The 23,703-nt window shown below is 50.6% G+C and overlaps 1 protein-coding gene across 1 annotated transcript in view; it reads right to left on the bottom strand.

Annotated features, from left to right (window-relative positions):
- BAHD1 (bromo adjacent homology domain containing 1) overlaps positions 1-23,448 on the bottom strand; it is a 40,730-nt gene extending 17,282 nt beyond the window's left edge. The window contains exon 1 of the mRNA XM_064453119.1: positions 23,013-23,448. The gene's annotated coding sequence lies outside the window, so the exon portion shown is untranslated. The remainder of the gene's footprint in view (positions 1-23,012) is intronic.
- Positions 23,449-23,703: the final 255 nt, after the last annotated feature.

Here is a 23,703-nt window from a genome sequence, read left to right as displayed (position 1 = left end):
GGTGTTTGAGGAATTAAGCAATTTTGCAGTCCGAAGGAACACACATTCATGTAAGAAGCTGTAGGTCTAACACTAAGAAGGGATACAGGCAGGTGATACTAACCTATGGATATTTTAAAAAGTCAGCCTAATGGGGTGATATTGGAATAGATTTCATTAAGTCTGTATCTGAGCATTGGAAACAGCAGAAAAAGGACAAATGCTTGCATTGAATGGTATTATTAAATAGTCAGATTCCCTTTATTGGCACCAAAGAGTTGGTCTTCATATTAGCATAACCTAGGAGCGGTTTGATCCTCCCTGCAGTCGGGTATTTGCCGGAACACCCCTCAATTGACACTGGTCTGCCACTTTTGAGGCTCTTAATTAAAGCTACTACTGCTTTTGCAGTGATTAGGACAAAGCTCCCGAATTACAAGAACTGTTCATTTGATATGGTTTAATCAAGCTGATAATTAGATTATCTATTTGAAATAAGCCTAATCTGTTTTAATTGACTTGCTTATATATGCATTAACTGAAAGAAACTTGACTGAAAGCCGCTGCGGTTTGCACACCGCTTTTCTAGATGTCAGACTCTTCCCGACATGTTTTGGGGTAACTGAGCCCTTACACCTTGTTACACACGGGTCACCCCCCTTGGCCAGGGCCCGGACGAGAGCACACTGTGGGGAGCAAACGTTTACGTATATCCATGTTTTTCTGATAGGAAAAACCGGTTCTGGTAATTAGGAGGACGCTTATCAAGTCAGATGGACAATTTCCCCCAAACTGGAATCTTCTTGCGCAGGAGGCCAAAGTAACCACACACAACCTCAGCAGTTTGCAGGAGGACTGTAATTTAAAAAACAAATCAGGCAGAGTGGGGCTTGGCAGCGGTAGACCAGGCATCCTCTATGACCATGCCCTGGGGAGGGTAACGTTTCCCAGGCTATATGGACCAGTGGTTGGTTTCCTTGCAACTCTCATCCTATTTTTCCGCTGCCCTCACAGAGAGGCTCAGAGAGGTGAAAAACCCAAAATAAACAACTGTGGCTTGCCTTAAAAACCAGCATCTGCCACCTCTTTCTCCTCAAGCTTTTGCAAGCAGCAGTCTGACCTCCTGGCCACTCACCACACATCCTTTGCTCGCCAGGGCTCTGGAGCCCGTTAGTATTTGAATGAGTTAGAGTATCTGTCCAAAACTCAGTACTATAGACGTGACTTTGTTCATGCCACATCTGCTCTAAAGCTAGAAAGTCTGGTAGAGATCGAAGGAAAGGGATTTTTCCAACACTGAAGCACAGAGTCATTAACAGCACAGTGACCATCTTCCCTGTTTGACCCTACAAGGGATGCCAAGACAAACAACAGCTTGAATAAAATATCGTTTCTGGAACCTCAGCATAGGAATGCTTTAAGTGGCAATACCCGAAATGAAAACTGGTTTTTTTTGGTGGCTTGAGTTTTTTTTGTTCGTGTGTGGTTTTTTCCCCCCCTCTTCTTTTTTTTCTACATCCATTTCCTAGAACTGTGAGAAATCCGCCTCCCTCTCTGAAGTCGAGATGCGAGACCCATCTTCCAGTGTGGAACAGGTAGTAACGTCTCGCTGCGCTGCAACCCATTTACAGCTAGTGCTCTGACCCAGCCTTCATCGCTGACAGGCTGCGGCCGGGAATGTCAAGAGAAACACTCGAGTTGAACATGCAAAGATGACAATAGAGATAGAGTCAAAACCGCATTAAAGCGGGAAGAGCACCAAGACCCAATGCAATCCATTTTAAGAGCCTCAGACACGCAAGTCCTTTGACTCAACAGTAATCAAGCAATCACAGGCGGTTGGGGGGTTTTATTTATTATTTTTTATTAAAAGGAGGTTATTTCTGCATAGATCTCCTCCTTGGCATCCGGTCTCCAAGTTCTCTCTCCCACACCCAGAGGTCAGCTGCTCTGACACTACAAAGCACTCGCCTACAGATGAGCAAGTAAATATCTGGAAATTTGTGGAAAGGCAAAATAAGCCAACCCCACACATTCCGGCATAATAGTCAAGCAAATCCTTTAAGTGCCAGCAAGGAAAACACCAGTACCGCCCAGCAACACCTCCACGACTGAACCCTCCGAAATCCAGCTTTGCAGCAGAAACAGACAAGGCGCACAAGTACAATCAAAGTAACTCAAGCAAATGCAGAAGTCAACATTACTCTCAAAAATTTCCATGGCAGATTCCTTGTCTCAACAACAAAACAAAAAACCCCAAAACCAACAAACCAAACAAAAAACAAACCCGCAGCCAAGTTTCTCCCTGACCTACTCAGTCTGGAGACCCAGAGAAGGTCGCTCTTCCAAGATCACACCACATTAAAAACCTGAAGTCCAAAGTCAGGTGAATTCTGTTTGAAACTAAACGCACGACTGCACCCCGTTTGCTCTGCGCTGGCTCAATACTGTCAGTATATTATCGGTAGAAATAAACCAATTTTGAGTGGATCAGTTACCAAGCGTGGTTAAAAAGGTTCAGTTCCTACACACAAGGAACTTCCCCATCGTATCACCACGATAAACCAACTGCCATGACCCACAGAGTGGTTTGTAGAAGCCGAAGCATCGTTTATCCTCCCAAGTCCTTTTTCTGACACAATACTCTGATGGAGGTGGGAACAACCAGGTTTATCATCCATAATGAACCTTGTTATTCCGGAGCCATGCGCCATGTGAATTTATTACAAACCATCGTGACCAATGGGGGGAAAAAAAACAGGTACCAACAGTTGGCTCCATATCCCACAGAAGCCAAGTGCAATGTCTGAGATCTATTCCTCGACACCTCTTTTGGAGAAACTCTCATGTCTCCACAGAATTCATTCTCAGCCTGGAGAATTTCCTGTATTTTTTTGTTCTCCGTGACGTGTCATACAGAGGGTGCAGAAAGAGCCACGCCGAGCCTTGTGCTAAGGAGGGCTTGCTACGAGACTGCTACCGTGATGCCACTGCCTGTTTTGGAGAGGTGTTGTGATGGGCATGAAGGAAAAAGCCTACTAAACCAACAATTCACCCACGTGGCAAGCACGCATCCAGCAGCAGGCACCAGCCAGCCTTACGAGATCGCTCTGTTGAACAAAAGCCACCTTTAGGATGCTGGACTGCCAGCAAGTCTTTCCATGCCTCCCGAATCGCTGGGATTGCAGGGACTGCATCGCTGGGGGCTGCCCCCGCTCATTCACTTCTCGGCAAAAAGCACGGAGCAGCTCAGACTACTGGCTCACCTGGGACCTACAATCTGTTTTCTCCCCCCCACATAACGCAGAACCGGAGCTTTTGAACGCTGCTCAGAACTAAACCATCTGAACAGTCAAGTGCATCGTGCCTCAAAATCAGGGTCATGCCGAGTTTACTTACAGCAAGTATTGTACTCATTTCAGCTCGCAAGGGAGAGCGTCAGGGCTCCTCATCCTCTTTCCACCTTTGTATTGCTTCACAAAGCAAAGAAAAAAAACATCTGTGCCCAGAAGCCTCCCAGAAATCACAAGATAATCCGAAGAACTGAAAGTGAAGATACTTAAGCCAGCACTACCCATTCACTGCTTGCAGCTGAGGAGCCGGGTTAACAGCGAGAAGACATTTAGGTGTAACTCTGTCGGAAATGAAACAAGTTCAACAAAGCAGCTTGGTCTAACCAGCTGCATCCAGAGCCCACCAAGCATTTTTAAGCTAGCTGGAATTGCTGCCTCCTTCCTCAAACTGGACTAGTTCTGAAAAATTATCTTGACAGCTGTTGAACCCAAACCAGATCAATAAAGAAAAATTTTTAAAAACCCAACACAACACCGGGCCAATTTTCTGCTAGAATGAAACCACTACCCAAACAGCAAAATCAGAAGAGAGTTGATGCCTCATTAGTAGGAAAATAAGCAAGTGTGTTAACAGCTGCATTTTCTGTAATCACGCAGCTGCAGCATCTGTCTCTCCCTCCCCATCACTTGATTGCAAGTGAAATTAGAAGAAACTAGTCTGGGACTACCCATTCAAGCACCATTTCCTTTCCAAAGCTTCACTACGGAGACGCGACCGTTCCAAGGAGACGATGCCAAAAGCACAGGAATATAAAGCTTTTAAAGCTCCTAATCCATTTGGCACTTCAGAAATACACAGAGAGTTACGACAACACGAATCTTCCTCTCCGTGCGCAGCATCGTTTTGTCGACTTTCAGCCCGTCTACTTGAAGAAGTTATATCCATTTAAATTGGCGCAGCTTATGCTACGACAACAACCCTGTAACCGTGTCTGGAGGATTGGCTCCTTTCTCCCTGATGCTTTTACAATCGAATAATTCTCAGTGCTACAAGGAACGTGTTGCATGAAGGAAGCCTCCCAGGAGCTCTCGGAAATCTGGATAAATCACGGAAGCTTCAGGTATCCCAGGCTGAATTAACTAAATGCTGCACGAGTCCCACGAGCAGAAGCATCGTTTCAATCTCAAACACTTAGAAAAACTGTAATTGTTGCAGGTTGCAATTTGTCTTCCCAGGGTCCAGCCCTGATTTTTCTCTGGAGGCCCATCGAAAGCTCCATCAACCACATGCTCCAGAGAAAAACATTTTTCCAGAGCTCATTAGGCTGCAGAAAAGGCTTGTTTCTCTCTCTCATCAACACAGCCCCAACCACCCGCCAGCACCACCTGAAAACCATGTGAATGCTGTACCGGCGGATGCAGCCCATGCCTCCGTGGCTTCAAAAGGTTTGCAAAAAGGGATCCGGGGCAGCCCTCGCACAGCCAAGAGAGGAGCTCTGGAAGTTGTATGGGACTATGCTCTGCTCCACTCCCTGGTCCGACACCAGCAATTATAAGCGCGTTGCGAAAGCCTGTGCTCCAGCCACATAGCTGGGAGTGCTGCAGAACATGTGTGGCCGTGATAAATTACAGTGCTCAAACAACTGCAATTATCATCCGATGCTTTAAAAACAAGAGCGCTGTACCTGTCTGAAAGCGATGGCAAGCTGAGAGAAACACGCTGGGGCGCAGTCCCTACTTGCACGGCTGACCACTTGCGTAAACACGAGCCAGACCTGTTAATGCTCTGGCAGAGAAGTTCCCCAGCTGATTTCTCAGGAAGGCCTTCCTAGCTTTCATTATCTGGTTTCAGATCTTGCCTAGTGGCAGTGCTCTGAAGTGCTTTGCAGGGAAGCCAAACTTAAATTTCTCCGGCTGTTCTCACACTCCACAGCCCCAGCAAGTGGTGCTCTCAAGGAAGAAAAAGAGGGGAAAGAAGAAGAAAAAAAAAGAGGTAAAAAGTAAAAAGGAAATCCCTGCTGCACCACCAAAGCCCGACCTCGGTGCATGAAAGCCCAAGAACCGGGAGCCTGCCCCACGCCCGGAGGCGGCGCAGAGCCCCGGGCAGAAGGCAGCCCCTGAATCCCGGGCTCTGATCTCCCCCTCTGCAGGCAGCATTTATGACCAGCACCGCGACACAGTTTGCCAGCCCCGGGGGAAAACAGCGCTTTCAAAGCCTCCAATGCAGAAAGCGGAATTCAAAATTCCTTGGCCAAAGCAACCTGGAAAGCGCGAAGAGGCAGGCTGCACGGGCAGGGAAGGCGTTTCGCATCTGCTGAACCTCCGCTGCCACCGCGGGAGCTGCAGCGCAGCCGCCAGCCAGCAGCGACGCGCAAGCCCCGCTGCGCCCCACACGTGCGGAGGCTGAGGGTCAGACCTTCGCACCTTGCAGCAAAGGCAGCCGCGCGCTTTCGGAGACGAGATCCTACCAAGAACTGTTCAACTAACTTCACTTTGTATGTACATTTTTTTCACTTAGGAGTAAACTGCTTCATTTAACTCACATCTAGCTGAGAAAAGCCAGCTCTTTTGATACCTGTGGGAAAGAACGATGCGCACGTTTCAGGGAGAGTGGGAAAACGTTTCCTCAAAATCGATGCCAAGGTGCATGTTTGGGGGACTAATGCAACGCCTGGAAAAAGCGCATTCCCTTTTGGAAAAGCACCAGCTTTCCATCCCCCGTTACTGATGCGAAGAAGCCGTATCGCTGCGTTATGCTTTCAGTGAAAGGCTGCCGCTTAGGCTGAACATTCAGTAAATGCTATAATTAAAAAAAAAATGTGGGAAGTAATATGTGACGTCCGCAACTCAAACATCGGTCACCAAAACCAGATCAAGCCGCGTAGCCACACCCTGGGTACGTTTCTGCATTAAAGTAAAACCAAAGTTTCTGAACGCAAAGCCTTCACCAGGCACCCAACGGTACCGCCATGGCCAACACCTGCAAAAACCACTTCCTACGGCCTGTGAGAAGTACAGATTTCCACCCCCAGTAGTTGCCACAAGCCTTCTGGCTTGTGACCTGAACACAAAGCAGTGCCCTCCTGCACATCTGCGGGAAGCGTGGATGCTTTTGCTGTTTACAGCCCTGCCAAACTGCCCTGTAAAAGCGGCTCAGGAGAGCTGAGGGCTCAAGAGGCGACGGCACAGGCACACTTTCATACTCAGTCTCTGGAGAAGGGATGCAAAAGCTGTGCTTATCGACAAGCAAAGCCACCCTCACCTCCCCAAAACTCCAAACCCAGGAAAAACTGGAAGCAATCGGAGATCAGGACTTTGTTCTGCTCCCTTAGTTTGCTCAGAGGTGGACAAATGACCACCTTCCCTCACTCAGAGGGGACACGTTTCTTTTGCTTTTCAACAGGTTGAAGAGGGATGCACCAGGATAAGAGCAAAACTGAGCTAATAGGCGTCTTTGGGGTGAGAGAGCGTACAGCAACTCCTGAGCAGCATTTTAATCTTGCGTTCATCGCTCCTGCTTCCTACAAGAGAGCCTCTCAGCTGCAGCAGCAGGAACCCACGGCCACTCCAAAATTTGGGGCCAGCAGCCACCAGCTTTGGATGTTATTCTCTAAACTATCTGTTCACGCACTGAGCGGTTCAGGGGCTCTGGGGAAAAATAATACCCAACCATGTCATTAAAGGCGCAAGCAAACAAGCGTACGCACAGAAAGCCAACTCCCCCCAACAGAAACCACTTCTTTGCCAATGCAAACACTGTAATTATTCCCGCAGTGCAAAGCCCACCATCAGCTTCTCACCGCTCAAAACCAATCTCAAAATTAAAAAGAGAACCACGGATAACCAGACCCAACCACGCTGCTGCAACAAAAGCCCAGGTAAGGCAAAGGAAACCCCCGGCCTTTGCAAGCGCAGAAGACGAGTGTGTGGAGGTGGGGGTGAAAATCAGGCTTAACTTGTCTCAAGGCTGACAACGTTGAACGAAAGCACTCACGCTTAAGAGGCGCTTTGACGCTTGGCCTTTACTGTATCGCTCCCCAGTGAATCAGATGTTAAGGCTTCTTTCTGACGAAGACAGGCAGAGCGCAGAGATAGGCAAGACGAGCACTGGGAAGGACGGGAGGCGCACACACCGGACCACCTGCGAAACGGGAAGGCTAAAGCGTACACGGGTTTTGCACTACTTCTGAAACACCCCAGAGAACATCAGCAGCAACTGCTACTACGCATCAAATACCGGATATATTGAGTGTCACCCATTTACAAAGAATCGCCTATTAGAACTTTAAATAGGCTCCGCGTGAAGCTGCCTACGTGACAGCTACGCTAACAACGCCCTGGAAGATGCCTATAAGTAGTTTGAAAAACCATATCAAAAATATTTCAGGACAGCTTTGACAGTCATGTTTTTAGAAGGAGCACAAGCTTTGGCAATCAAGTTAATCAAGGTTAAAAAAACCCCAACCACCACCACCACCACCCAAGCCCTGCTCATCTGATTTTCCATATATGCAAAATGCAAACTAAACTCCTTCACGGCAGAAGGCTGAGTCTCGTAAAATATCAATCACACGTCACTTTGCTCAGATAGCTCTGGCACCATTCCTGGTTATACGGGCAAAATGGAATAAGAAATTATTTCCAAGGCTTTATTTTGAAGAACAAGGTGCAAGATTTTTCTATAGTAAATATTAAAGCTCTTCTATATATTATAATCACACTCTTCCGCAACTGCTTTAGGAACTTGCTCCAAGCTGCTCAGCTTAAATAATTCAAGACGTGCCGTGATTCCATGTATGACACGTGCATCTGCAAAACCGCGCTGCCTCTGGGACTTTCAAGGACAGGTGCATCCCTGCCGGCTCCCCTCCATCGCGCGGCGCTGCCGCTGCCGTCCTATCCCTTCTCTCTGCTACGTCTCAACTCTTTCAATCAGAAACTGTTGGCGCAGCACCCTTGAGATCCAAACCCAGCATGTAACTGCTCAACAAGCTCAAAAGTTGCTTTGGGGAGAAACCAAAAACAACGCAGGAAATTCAGGGAAGGGTAAGGCATTCCTTCAACATAACCTTTAATTAACCATCCTAAAATCTGACCCCCAAAAAATGCAACTTCAAGAACCCCCTTTAAGTAATCTCCATCTTATTTTCCTCACCTCAGAGCATCCCTGGAAACTGTCTGACACCCCGGCGCCCACCTCAGCATCTGAATCCTTGGCATTGCAGGTCCTGAATCCCTCAGTTACCATCTCCGAGAGAAGCGACGGAGACGGGATTTTAAAATTTAACAGACACGCATGTTTAACCTCGACTTAAGTTTACAGAAGCCTTAAGCCCAGGCAGGCAAAAAAAGGCTATGTTAAATAACAAGGTCATGTAATATTTTGGGGGATTCCTGTGTTCTGACTCATCCCCAGCTGAAATACATTGACCAGAATTACTTCTTCAGACTAAAACTGTAATCTGAATGTATTTTCAGTTCTAGAATAAGTACTTAAGACAGTATCATCTTTCATTTGGAAATACCTATTGTTTCTAGGCAGTTTTAAAAGTAGCGTCACGTTACTTCAACCTCAGCTTGGTCTACACCAAGCAAGCTGCCCATAAAGCAGAACACCCTTCTGGGATTTCAGATTTCCTCCATCAGAGGTTTTGATTCCTCTTTATATTCAAAGCACAACAGTCATTTCAAAAGACAACGAGACTTTGAATCTTTATTCTCACTCTCCTACCATCACTTGAAATACCAGCATCCTCCGCACACTTCCCCGGCTGAGGACGCAGGTGACAGAAGACGACTTGCACTGAGCAGTTTTCCATTTGAGAGCTTCAACCCCAACCCAGAATTCAAGTCACAGAAAGACTTCATGAAACTCTTGTGTTCCCACCAAAATCCCTGTAACCAAACACCCTCCTTCCCATACGTCTTACAAACTACGGCGCCGCACCAAACACTAAGCAGAGCTTAAGTCTGAAGCCGACTTTGCTGCATTTGAACTTATGGAATAGAAGATATGGCTGAAGCTTAAGATATTCTCATCAAACTGGGCATAACTTCTGCAGAAACCCGGAGTTCCACGCAGGGAAGAGGAAAGTTATAGGACACCCGTTACCATCCCAGTACCTAAAAATCATCAGGCATCCACACGGGCTTCCTCAAGAAGCTAGCCCACCTGAAGACACCTCTACAAAGTGTTTTAAAATCCACATACAATTATACTTTTCCTTCACAAAGCACGGTACCAATCAGCACCGCACACAGAGGCATTCACGGATCTTCTAGAGGCACGGTTATGGCCAAGGCAAGACTGCCAAGCCTAACTAAACTTACTGTAAAACCTTTCCTCCCTCTTTTTAATGCAAGAGCACAGTATTCACAAGTGAGTACAGGGTGTGTGAAAAAGCTCCTCTTCAAATTTCACAACTGGTTTAATGTATTAGGTCAGTAAAAAAACCCAAAAACTAGCACAACTGAACAGTGCTGCAACACCTGGTTTCTCAAAGGAGAGCAAGTCTTTTAACACCGGCTTAGGAATTAACACGCTCACCTGTATGGCTGAACTCAGACAAGAGGAGGGTTTGTGCTATTGTTTTGTTTTTGAAAAGGCAGTTTATTAATTGATTCTCCACGAAGGGAATTAGCATGCAGGAACAGACGCTCTGCTAAGGCAGCGGGTACGAAGGTGGAAGACAGTTACAGGCTCGGGGAGTCAGCGTGGAGCGTGCGGGAAGTCCCAAGGCGTAGTCGCACTCGTACGGGAAATGGATGAGATTTTAGTCTGGGACCTAAAGTTATTAATGTCTTCATCAGACCAGCCTGAACCTCCACCAGCCACTAAGTGCTTAAAGTTAATTGCTTGGTGATTACACTTTTCATTACTAAGCAATTAGCACTTCAAGGTTTTAAGTGCCCAGCACTGGCTCTTCCCAGAATTATTAGGGGTCCAGGCTGGGCTGGGGAAACCCAAGCACTGCGCGTGGACCGCTCACCACGTCAAATGCCGCGCTGCCACGCTGCTTCTGGCCGAGGCAGAGGATCCAATGTCCCCTACACAATCTTAATTTGATAATTTAAGCCCAGGAAAGCAGAGGGACTCAAGGCCCACGTTGCCAAAGGTCCCAAGCAGAGCTAGAAAAGCGTTTCTCGTGACCAGGAGCTGGCATGATGTTGTCACCAGAAACCTGGTGAGAGAAAACACTCAAGCAAGACAGCTGGATGTTGTTATACGTCTCCATACAAGACCTGTTAAGTGGTATTAAAACAACAGAAGCCACAAACCAAGCATAGGCAATTCAGCCACTTTCAACAACTAGAAGCCCAATCGCTGGAACACTGCTTCCACGAGAGCCCATTTAACTCCCATTAGAAGCTGGCCCAGCTCTTTCATCCTTTACCCATATCGTTAGAGGTGTATTTAAACACACACATTTGCTTGTGCCCCAGGTTTGATCAGTCATGGCAACAAATATCACCTTTAAATAGACTGGACAGCATTTGCAGACCTGCGGTGGGAGTGATTTGTTTTATATCCACTCATTAACTTGCATTTATCTACTTACACATGCGTGACACTATTTGGCCATTCAGAAAGGGAGCGATTAAACACACTTAGCTTTCAAAGCAATGGGTATGATAAGATGTTTTCAATAAGGTGAGCCATTTAAACTACATCACACCAAAGTACTACTTCGATTTTGTTGTGTCTTGCACAGCTGGAAGGAAAAAACAGACTTTAAAAATATCAGGAACAATTAAGGCCAATGAATAACTTACACACTCAATCCCAAGCGCTCTGGCTGGAATTACGTGGGTTTTGGTTGAAGAAGGTGGCCCGTGTCCCACGGGGCCCCTGGGAGGTTACGCTCCCTTGGTTGCGGCACAGACACCGCCACTGCTGCATGGCCTTAGGCAGAAAGCATGCCCCAAGAGGGGCACGGGAGCAGACCCGGCTCGTGGCAGTTGTCTACAAGGAGAAATATTTGGGATGGTCTGTTGAACCTGCCCAGTTACTGCCTCTTAATACGTCCAGCGCTCCACTGGGTTTTGCTCCTCAGTTATTCACAGGCTGCTTCCAGATACATCCCTGGGAACCAGCGAGACATATATGGCCTGAAGAAAACCACCGTAAGGTAGGTTTGGGGAAGGGCTGTGTCCGAGTCTAACGGCCGGTGACAAAACCCAACAGCAGACATAGCATTTCCCTCGGGGCAAGCCCGAGACGATCGAATATTTTATCAGCAAGTCACACAGTATTTTATTAGCAAGTCACAGACTCACCTGCAGGGAGACAGCAAGCACGTCAGAAGGGAAGCTATGGGTTCACATATGGTCTTGATGGACCAGAAAAGCATTCAAAGAAAAAATTTTAAAGAGCCCAGCAACAGGGGCAAACACACAACTTACGCATGGCCCAGCAGGAACCATCAGCCGCAAGGGCAGAGCAGGCAGCGGCCGGCAAGGTGGCTCTGCAGAAAGCTGCAGAGATTTGCCGAGGAGCACAAGCTGGATGAGTCAACAGCGTCCCACTGTCATGAAAAAAACAACAAGGCAGCCTCATGCTGGGGTAGATGCCCAGGAGCACCGCGTGTCAGACAGGCCAGGCGCAGCGTGGACGGAGGCCAGATGGGAGCAGGCTCCAGCTGGCCCACGTCTGTCTGTCCGTGCTGTGCGTAATGCTGGATGAGCAAGGGAGCGGTGAGGGCGAAGGACTTGGGGGTGACCAGCAAGGAGAGGGCGTAGGGGCTTATGTCATGCGATTAAAAAAAATAGGGCGGGGAAAAAAAGTTTGTCATGTGTAAGAAGATGGTGATATGGCGTTCTCTAGGGAGTGAGAGGAGAAGGAAAGGACTTAGCACTTAGGGAGACTTAGAAAAGTCTTTTTCTACATCCTTCCTTCCTGCTGGGCTAGAAAAAGCCTAGATTGCCTAAAGAAGTTGAGATTTAAAAAAACCCAAAACTGTTAGAAGAACATCTGTCAGCAACGTTTTGGTACAGCAGGGCTGACTACGATTGCTCCCATTCTCTTCCCTATACCTGCTCCTGCCCCGGGCACACATAAACGGCACCATACAGCTAGCGCAGGCGCTTTAAAGCTCGATTACCATTTTCACCATTTATTTGAGAGCGCACACGTTCCGTATTGCGTCTCTCCCCAGCTTCCACATCCATCTAGCACTGCCCTTTCAGGTAACAGCACTTCTCGTAAGACTGCACTAAAAAAAGCGGCTCGTTAGCCCGAACAAGTGCTGCCGTAGCTCTACACCACGCTGCCGTGCTACGCGGCACAGAGAACCACCAGAAGCGGTCCAGCTCACATACAGCACCGGCGTTTTCTGATGCAGATAAACCGCGTGCCAAGAGCTATGATTTGCTTTGAGACTAAGACAGTTTCACCGCACGGCGTCCAGCTTCAGCGCAAATCCCACCTACAGTTACTCCGACTTCATACCTGGACTCCACACGCAAACCTGTGGCTACAGAGGGGCATATTTAAACATGTGTTCCCCAAGCAGAGGCACCGCCTCATCTCAGGGGGAACCCAGCAACATCCACCCTTTGAAGACTTCCCTTTTCACATCAGTGCAGGTCACCACAAAGCCAGTGTGGACTCCAGAGGATAAAGCAACAGCAGGTCTCTGGCAAAGGAGCATAATTACAGCTTCCTCTTAGGAACCACAAAGCTTTTAAACAGTTCAGCCTGGTTTTATGGAAAAGCCATGGGTGTCTCCACCTGCATCTTCAGGAAGGTCCCTTGAAGTCAGACTGTGGCTTCAAAATGTCTTAGGTGTGCTGAGTACTGGGGACAAGAGTCCTACAAATGCTACGCAAGCTCTTCTTCACAAATGAGTGCTCCGATTCTTCAAAGACACCCCCGTGCCTCCTCCAACTCCAGCTTGAAGGTCAATATATACGTAATGGGGAAGAGAAAGAGCAAAACTTTTGAGGAACTCAGCACTGACGAGTGGAGAAACAAAAATAATCAGTATTAGCCCTTGATTGTCAGCTACAGGATTTGAGAACGTCGAGATGTTCAACACATGAGGCAGACGGATGGGGAAGAGAAAAACACCCTCATACGTCCAAGTCACTGGCACAAAAGCTCTAGGGTAAAAGATGCAAACAGTTTAGAGCCACAGGCTCCAGCAGGCTGGGATACAAGTAGACAAAATCTGAAGCTAGACCATGGTGAATCTGACCGGAGAGGCGATCAGAGAGGGATGCCTGCAGCTGCAAGAGCTGCCAGCTGAAGCGGAGCCAAAGTGGCAGCGGGAGACGCTCGCAGCTACCGGTCGAACAGCAGAAGAACTGGTAGAAAGTTTCCAGGAGCTGCTGGGAGATACAAGAAAGCTGCAACAAGCTCTGCTTTCCCATGCTGGGCCCAGGCGTGAAAGGGTAAACAGCTGATAAGGAGATAGGGCCTGCAAAGCCCTGCTCTGAGGCCAGAACCAGCGTGCTGCTGTGTAGCCTCAGCCCCAAGGTCGACTCCCAGCACCCGTGCCCAGGTGCCCACCTCCCCGCAGCCGGCTTTGCCACTGGCAGTCCGAATCTCCGGAGGTTTGATCCAAACAGGATCTGATGCTGGACAACAGCTGCAAAGATCTCTGAGCTGAGGAGTTTCTGCCTCATATTGCAGTTAGAGCGCACGACGATACAATATACCCACGCAGGATATCCCCAGATACCAGAATTTCAGCTTCTCCTTCAACTATTTGTCACAGTAAAACATTTTAAGCCCAAGCGTGCTAGCAGCATTCTTTAAGCTAAAATGACAGATAATATCCCGTTTTAGAGCTCCAAAGCGAGAACCTCGCTACTCATTTCAATAACCAAGATAAACATTTTATTTAATGGCTGTATTAACAGGCAGAAATACATTTCTCTTTGGAAAGCAAGGCAGCCTTACAATTCTGGCTTCTGTAGAATTTAAACTCTCAATTAAAGATGAATTCCTCTAAATGGGAAAAAACCCCCCCTCGTTTCTTCTAAAGAGGAACCAAGTGCAAATTCTGCCTTTCCGTCTCGTCTCTGCTGCTTCCCACCACGCTCACAACGCTGTCGGGGAGCGCCGGCAGAGCTGAGCGGAGCTTCCCGGAGCCCCGCAGACACGGGGCATGCCACGAGCCCTGTCGGTTCTCTGCTGGGGCCAACTCGGCCCGCCGGCGGGGTCTGCAAACGGTAACGAACACCAACGAACCTACGTGGCCTTACGCTCAGCCTCACCGTACGGGTTTCCTTTCTCTGAAAGGCTAAGCGTGCTTGAGCTGGTAAGTGTCTGGAAATTCTCACGCCTTGGGTAACGGATGAGCCCTCAGGGCTCCCCGGCACCTTCAGCTGGTCTGAGCGAGCAGAAGCAAACACCCAAATACTCATCCGCCTTCCTGCTCCCCAGGCAACACGTATCACCACCGCTACCCTCCAAAACAGCGCAGAAATACACCAGCGCGCAGCACTAAGATGCTTTGTTGCTCTTTTAACCCGACCAGGACACTGATCTTTAATTTACCCAAGCACTTTCAGTTTATATTTTTGGGAGGGTCTAAATATAAAGACTCTTTTGGGTAGAACAGGGAGAAAGCGTTTACAGTGTGCTTTGTTCAGCTGAGGGGCTGGATGGGTTTTTATACGGCTGCATGAGTTCTCCAGCCTGCTAGGAAGGAAAGACAATTAGGACCCCACTACACAAAACCATAAGCTAGATGGGAAAGTATAAAGCTCTAAGAGCTGGAATGAGACCTTGGGGGCAGCACCTGAAGCCACTTCCCTCTTCCTTTTATTTTTACATTGCTGATGTTTCACTTACACAACACAGACTCCTCCAAGAGGAACTATCTGACCTTCAAGTACTCTAAATACCGCTCTATATAGGGTTATTACAGCTAACTTGGTTTTAATCACATTTAAGTACTGAAAAGTAAAAACGCTGCTGTTGCGCTTGCCTCCCTGCCCCTCCATGGTCCATTTCTCACCATTGCCTCTGATGGTTTCCTTGGAAACATATGCAAGCTTAAATTGGATTGACATTCACTTAGTGGACAGATGGAGTTTGGAACAGCCCAGCGCCTGAAATTCAAGGCCGAGTCTTGGGGTAAGTCACATTATCAGTATAAAAAACATCCCCTCCCCCCTCCCCAAGCTCCCAAACCCCCCAAACTTTGTGGAAAGGTTAAGGATCACCCAATTATTCCGTAATGAGCTTTGAGGTGGCATCTCAGGCAAGGTCAGCGATTACCCATTGTGCCTGTATGAAAGCATCGGGCTAAGCACGCGACAACATTTTTGTTTGGAGGGAAGGATTTAATTTTTGTTAAGCACCGAGAAAACAGGAGAGTTCTTAAGCTCATTAGTGGTTTCAGGCAGGACAACTGATGCAAATCCCACAAAGCCCCAGCGCGGACAAGAGCCTTTCGCAGGTAGCGATGCGCTATCGGCACCGTAACGACGCTACCCGCACCAAAAACTTCAGCGCCAGGCTGGAGTTATTCCGAGCGACGGATGCTGACCCACAGCCCCCACGCAGAGCTGCAGCCCCCTCCTTCCCCAGCTCGAAGAGGGGCAGGGCTTTTATCACACCTTTATAGCCCCGGAGGTGTGAGGACTGCCATTTCAGCAAAGCTGGTAATTTATTCTGAAGTGGGAATTATTCTCTGGCTCTTCTTCCACTATATGGGAAAAAATGGAAATGGCAAGAAATGAAAATGGCTTTTTATTTTTCCTTTTTAAAGGCTGGCTAAACAGCGCTTTCCCAATCGCGCTGCCTGTCCTCTCTGACAGGATTTGAAAGGATTCACCTCTTTGCAACCAGAATGCAAGGACGACAGTAGAAATCCCAAATAACTACATTCCTAGAGATCTTTCAAGAAATCCAGCATCTAAGAAAGGGAAAGGCAAGATGACAGGGCTCTCGTGAGGGAAAAGGGGGGCCGGCAGCAGTGGTTACCTGTTCTGCCTCGCCTGGCGCTCTACCCAGCACATGCTCGGTCGTACGTACCGCCTCGAGGTAATGAGGGACGTGTGAGAGAGTTGGGGTTACTGAGTGATGCTTTAGGGCACAAATCCCCAAAGCACCTGGCTCGCTTCCGCTCCTCATGCGATTTGCTGAAATCTAAGGAATTCCCAGTTTGGGATTTACCTGTCCAAGCCGTCAGGATTTTCATATCTCTCTGGCCACCTGGCGTTTAGCCAGGATTTTAAGAAAAAAATAAATCTCCTCTTCTCTGTCTACACGTGATTATAGCTGCCAAATCCTTTTCCTTTGCTATCTTGCTCACCTAGGAGAGATGTGCTGCATCTCCTCACTCTGAACCACCTCCAGCCTTGCTTTCTTGAACTGATTTTGACTGAGCTAGACAAACAAAGAAACAAAACCCAACATGCCTCTTGCATCTGTTTTGGGGCTTTTTTTAAATTAAAAAAAAAAAACAACAAAAAACCGAAAACACACCAAGCCATCCTCCTGCTGCCCACTAGTTTCCTTCCCAAGCCTGCGCTTTCTTCCTCCTTCCAAATCGTCTGTGTTTATCAAGATGTGATTACTGCTGCTCATTCCTCACCCCCTGCGTTCCCCGGTGCCTCTCTATCCTCCCTCCGCAGAGGGAGATGCCTCAATACCCTTCTCCACCCCCGCCCCACCAAATCCTTTTCCTTTTTACGGTATTCCCAAACCTAAATCAGCAAGAACGTGCTCAATCTGCCAAGCGCCCTAATACCGACAGCGAACGATCGCACAACGCCGCCGCTCTCGCAGAGCGGCGAGCCCCCTCCATTTTAGGGTCTAGTTAAAACGCTCTTTAGTTTAAAGAACTTCCCCGGCTCGGGTTCGGCGTGAGAGGGTGCCTCCCGGCTCGGGCAGCATCCGCCTGCTCTGCGAGCAACGTGCTGCTGCAGCTGCTCGGCCGCGCTCCCCGCAGCAGCGCCTTCTCCCTTCCAGCCTGCAAAAGTCAACTCAACCATCTTTTCCTTCGCATGCCTGTAACTCCCAATTTCTTTTCTTGGCTGTCAATTAAAGCCTATTCCAGGTATTCCGCAGGCACTCAAAGATACAATGAAGACAAGCGGCAGAGGATAATGCCGTACTGTGTGAAGGCAGGCTAAAGCTTGCTATTTTCAGTGCTTCACACAGGCCACAGCCAGGAACAATAGAAGGCCATGCATGGTGTACGTATGAAGCAGCACAGTTCAGCGATGCCCATGGATCTCGATGCTTCTCTAGCACCATGATTTTATTTAAAGGATGATAACTCAGATACTGAAAAATAAGCTGCCAGCAAAGCTGTTTTATTCAAACCAATGCTAGAAATAAAAAGGAGGCATTTTCCTAAGAGCATCGTAAATAATTTGAAATATTGATACACATGCAGTCACTAAAAGCCAAGATCTTATTAAAAAAAAAACCAAAACAACCCTAAAACAAAACCAATCAAGCCTGCTGAGCTAGGCAAGCTGTATAGTTTCAAAGCTGAGCATGAAAAAGCCCTTCAAAAAACTGCTTGAAGAACAATGGGTGCCAGCAAGCACTCCTGTGATGTGGCTTACAAAGGGGGCGGGGAGGGGGGGAATCATAATATTCTTGTTTAGTCACACCTTTGTTCAAGAGAACTGGGACACGAGGAGTACAGCAACTGGCAGCTCTGAACCGAAACATCAGCTTATTCCTGAAGACGACACATTTAACGTAAATCCCGCGCTCTCCGACGCCAAACGCGCTCCAGCTCAGCCACGCCGGAGCCCACCTGCTTCGCCTGCAATTACCGAAGCGCTCGTGTCCACGACGCCCGGGACAGCACCCGCATCGGCAGCGTCGTGCGGTGGGAAAGAGGAGCCCACCCAGGCTGCGTTACCCCGCTCTCGGCCGGGGAAGGAGACAGCCACGACACACGCATCCCAAAGCCTCCCTGCTCCGAGCCGCGGCACCCGACGCGGCGACGAGGGGAGCTGACACCCTGCCGACGCCACGAGGCTCTTTCATCACGGTGCCTGGCCGCACGCGTTACAGCGAACACCTCTCGAAAGCCTGTACTGCAAGCCTCTGAACGCGCTGGGAAATTTAAACGGCAAAGGAAGGAGAACTGCAAAACGAATGACCGAAAGCAGCCCTCAGCAAGAATTCAACTGAGCATCTTCATTTAAAGACGCACCTATAATCTCAGTCGGATTTTTTTTATAAAAAAGGTGATAAAAGCAGCGCTCCCAGCCGTGCCACGTGTGAAAAGCACAGGCGTAAGGCCCCGAACACACCGTGCTCTCGGTGAGCTGACACACACTCCTTCCCCACCTCAATCGGCGTTTATCGGCTGTGCTCCGCTGCCGCCGGCACAGCTCGGACGCCAAGCGCGGCGGCTGGGTGCCACGGGCGTACGGCGCGTTACCCGGCGCGCTCCCACGTTTCTTAACCGGCCAAGGAGAGACGCATTCAGTTCCCCGTCGCCGAGGCCGTTTAACGCCTGCCTGAGCAGCGAGCAGGCTCGCACCGGAGAGAGCCCAGGCAAAAATCAGAAGCATCCCTTGTCTTATTTTTGACTCCCAGGGAGTTAATGACCACACACCTTCAACGAAAGACTTCATGAAATTCAGTGTATACTGGTGAATATGGGAAAAACAACGGCTTCGCCAGACAAGTCATCCTCGTCTTCAGCTACGTCTCACGAGAGGCAGAGAGCAGCACTGCTGTCCCCAGCTGAGGGGCTTCGCTACGATTTAACTCCAAATATTCTGTATACTGCTGTGCTATCGACGGTTCAGAGATTTTAAGAGGCGGCTCGGGTTGCTTACTTTGCTCAGCTGACTGGACGTTTTACATCCCGCCAGCTCTCCACACTCTCCTCCTATTTTGTTTGGGTTTTCACCCACATTCAAGAGAAATGACATGTAACATGAACGAAATTCCAGCGGCACAAATAGTGACAGGGGACAGAGCGCAGGTGCAAAACAAACTCACTTTAAATCAGATTTATATTTATTCTTCTTAATGACATCCTTTGGTTTAACTTTGTAATGATAACATCAGCCCCTCATTTCGCTTTACAGCGAGATAAAGATTCCCATGGTCCTCCTCTTCTAATGGAAGATTTCTTCTTTTTCACTCTCACATGAGATACCGCTGCGACTCTACTTTATTCTACTCCTTTATAATAAAGCTTCATGCTAGAATATCAAGTCTGGACAGTAACGGGATAAAGGCCTGTTGCATTGTCCCATACAATCACATTTCTTTCCGTCTTAAGACGCAAACCCAGCAGCGTTAGATTTAAGCGCATTTTCCCCGTTTATAGAACATCAGTTGCCAGCACGGAGGTGCAAGCGCGAACGCCGAGAGGGTTAAAGCACAACGTCTTGTTACAGATAACTCATTCGCTCAGAGTCGCAATCTGGCCATGAATTTTAATTTTTTTTTTTTTTTTTGTCATTAAAAACTGCGCCTTTGGTCCAAAATGAAAGAGGAGATGGCTGCGCTGGACAGCTATGAGCTCTTCTGAAGAAACCCTCCCCTGCCCCAAAGCCTTACGGTCCTCACGGTGAGCCAAGGGGCACGGCTCCTCCTGAGCACCGCCAACAAGGGCCCCCTTTCCTCCCCCACCAAACGCCGTCTGCATCCAGAAGCCATGGACCCTCCCCAGCCCTCACACTTAGGAGAGAGCCGAAGGCAGGCGCAAACCTGCGGCCGCAAATACCACCAGTTCAGCAGCTCACCTGCAACCTGCCGGCAAACAGGCACGCAGGTACATCGCGAGGCGAAGCAGGAGAGCAGAACGGACGGTATAAAAAGCCCTCTGGATTGGGAGGAGAGCCCCCGGGACCACCAGACTCCCCGGGCCGTCGCGTGCACGGCTACCCCGGCGCCGGACAGCCTACGGCAAAAAGCGCAGAGCTTGCGTTTGAAGCTATTTTTGGTTTTACTGCTTTTTTGGGGTGTTTATTTTTCAGTTTTTGTATTTCCCAGTTATCCGAACTGCCATTTCAAGTATTATTAACAATAAGATAGTTGCGACTTAATTAGTTCGGCTGGTTGGGCATGAAGCGGGGGTTGTTCCTATCGTTACTTCCATGGGGTGTATCGCCACGGTTAACTGAGTATTAGATGGGGCAAAAAAAGCCCCGCGCAGCTCCTCGCGGATGCAATACCTGCGCATCCGAGCATACCCGCCTATTTTTGCAGCACCAGATATATTCATTCGTTCATTCTTCTCGTGATCTGAACCTAACGTCAAACAGCAAGCACGCCTTTGCCTACCATTTCTAATTATTTTTCCAATGTTTACTTTGGATAGATTTGCTGCTACGGGCTTATTTTCAGCACTGCGGTAGTATTAGAAAAGCATTTGCTGAAGGGTTTATTTTGGGGAACCACTCGCCAAGCGCTATCTAAATCGTTATCCACAGACTGTACCAGCGCACGCGTCCCGCGGTCCCTGCAGCCCCCCCAGTCGCACGGTAGCAATTAACACCATCACAGCAAGCAAAATTAGCTTACATATTCTGCCCAGAGAGGTTAAAAAACCTCCAATAATAAGGCTGTCAGGCTGGAGATGGAAAGGTGATGCCGATGACTGGCGAGATGGACAGAGCATTAGACTAATTTATATAGTTGGATGAGAAAACCTCAGCGGCTTCTCAAATAACGACGTATCTGCTCCAGGACCAAGGCTGTGACCGCTCCCGCCCAGCCCCAAACGCTACATTTCTGAGTGGGATTATACGGTTCTGTGCAATTGGCACCATCAACCCTCAGCGAACAGAGATCCAGAAAGGATCCGCTGTCACAAAGTTGAGGGCGTTATTTTCACCTGCAGCTTTGGTGTTTTCCACCTAGAAGCGACGCTACACTTCACCGCGGTAGCAATTCCGCCCTGCTCGAGGACAGCAGCTGGAAAGCCTATGCTGCTGCTCCAGTTAAAATGCTGCACTCAATTCATTGGGAAAACAAACAGAAATCAATGTTTAAATCCAAAATGTCCTGTTAAATCAGACTAACGCACAGTCTCCTATTGCAAGCAAATATTTAGACAGTTCCAGCTGAAGCTCGGAAACCATTCAGGTAGCCAGGACATGACAAACGTGAAGGATGGTGCAGGATGAATATGTTAGCAGGGTATTTCTGTTAAAGCGATCAGCAGCGTGCTGGTATTTAAATCGCATTAAGATTTCAGAAGCATCAGTCTATCATACAGTTCGCGTCACCCTCCCTCTCACAACTGTAAGGACTGGAAACCCTTCAAATAAAAACCCGAGACCCCAGAACAGAGTCCTGCAACCGCAGCACCAAAGATCACACAGAGCCCGCCAGTCTGGAGCGAGCGCTTTCTAATTGTGGCAAACTGATGGACAGATCAATTAACCAGGCTAGCGAAAGCCCAGAAAAGCCTTTCGCTTTGAGGTTCGCCTGCTCCTGACAATGATGACTTCAGATGGAGAGCGAGCGCGAGGGGCAGCTGTATTCTTTAAAACAAAACAAAACCAGAACCTCTTTCAGATAAGCACTCGTGGGAAGAGGCGGGGGAGCGAGCGGGGGAGCAGGCAAACAGAATAGATCCCAAACGCTTGTATTTTTCAAGTTTTTGCGGCTGCTCTTTTGAAAGAGAGGGTGTCCCTGCGACTCCCCGCGCCGGGACAGGGACAGAGGCAGCGGGGCGCGGGCATCCCCGCGTCGGTGGCCGTCTGTCGAGCAGTCGCCCCGAGAGCACTTGCTAGTCTGCCGAGATCTGCCCAGTCACATGTGCTGGCTCCTGCGCCTTGTAGAAGCAGCTGGAAAAGAGGGAGCCAGCGAAGCTGCCTCCATTAGGAGCTACCGCTACACAAAAGGAGAAGAGGAAACAAGCTCTCAGCCACCGGAGCTACCGACAGGAAAAGAGAGATGTCCAGAGCCAGGGGAAACGCGCGGCAAGTGCGGCCGAGGGGGGGTTAAAAGACGACGAAAATTAAAACTCCTCCGCCGTCGGCCAAGGAGGCTCGATGCCACCTGCACGTCGACGCGCCGCTCGCGACCCGGCGGCATCGCCGATACCCGACAGCCAACGATGAGAAAGTCGACCAACTTGCCCGGCTGACGGTCGGCCGTCCGGGCGAGGGGGTTATCCCCACGTTCCGGTGTGGGGTGCGTGTGCCCCCCTCCCCCAAAAACACCAGCCCACCGCCACGTCTGTGCAAACTTCTCGATGGGCAGCGCTGGGCTCGCCCTGAGCCGCCGCCCCCCACCCCCCCGCACCGCCCCGCGAAGCGGCCGGGGCACAGCAAGAGCCCGGCTCCCGGTGGTCCCCCCCTCCCGGGAACCGTCTCAAAACCGCCCATATCGAGGGGGCACCCCCCGCCCCGGGCGCGGTGAGCCCCCGCCGACCCCGCACCCGCTCCGGCCCGGGTCCCCCCCGCGCCCCGCCGCCTTTGTCCTGCCGGAGGGGCTCGCCCCGAGGGAGGACCTACCGGGCCGGGTTAAGCTCGGCCTGGCAAAGCCGGGACTTGGCAAGTTAACGGCCCCAACCGCCGCCCGCACCGGCCCGGCCCACCTGCCGCCGAGGCCGCCGAGCCGCGGCCGCCCGCGATGCCCCCGCAGGGCTCCGGCCGCCGGCGCCGCCCACCAGGGGCGGCGGGAGGAAAGTTCCCGGTGGCCCCGCGTCCCCCCCCAACCCCCCCCGCCCCGGGGCGGCGGCGGCGGCACCTGCTCCCGGCCCGCCGGAGTTACCGGTGGCGTGAGGGAAGGAGGCGGCGCCGCGGGCTCCCGCGGGCGGCGGGCACGGCCGCGTGGGGACTCACCGGGGCGCGCTCCCGCGTCGCGGGGCTGCCGCAGGCCCCGGTTCGGGAGAGATCCGGCGACGGGAGCCCTCCCGGGGCGACCGAGTCCCGGGCTCCACGCTGCTGCGTCAGCGCCGCCTCCTCCTCCTCCTCCTCCTCCTCCGCCGCCGCCACCGCCTACTTCGGTAGGTTGCGGGATGGGGATGAGGCGCCTCCCGCTGCCGCCGCCGCCCGCCCGCCCTCGCCGCAGGGCGTCGCGATCCGGCGCGGCCCGGGCGGGCGGCGCGCGGAGACCGGGGGCGGGTACCGGGGCCGCGGGGAGGGGGTGGGTGGAGGGCGGAGAGGAGAAGGAGGGGAGGAGGAGGGGGAGGAGGAGGAGGAGGTGCCGCCGCCACTCGCCGCCGCCGCCGCGAACTCCCCGCAAGCCGCGAGCCCCTCCGTCCTCCTTCCTGCTTCCTCGTCCGCAGCCAATCGCCGCCCGCCGTTCCGCCGCTCGCTCCGCCGCGGCGGCCAATCGCACGCGCTCCTGCTTGCCGCCACCGGCCAATCGCCGCTCCCGGCCCCGCCCCTCGGCCCCCCCTTACGGCCCCGCTCCCTCCCGAACCCCGCCGCTCCCGGTGCCCTCCCCCCGCTCCCGGGACTCCGGGACCAGTCCCGCCGTGCCGGGGGTGCCGCCCCTCAACCCCGCGGGGGGGGACACAGCCGAGGTGGG

This window comes from Phalacrocorax carbo, chromosome 5, assembly GCF_963921805.1.
Source record: "Phalacrocorax carbo chromosome 5, bPhaCar2.1, whole genome shotgun sequence".
Classification (NCBI taxonomy): domain Eukaryota; kingdom Metazoa; phylum Chordata; class Aves; order Suliformes; family Phalacrocoracidae; genus Phalacrocorax; species Phalacrocorax carbo.
The sequence above is the reverse complement of the archived record's forward strand: the minus strand, read 5'-3'. Positions and strand labels throughout refer to the sequence as shown.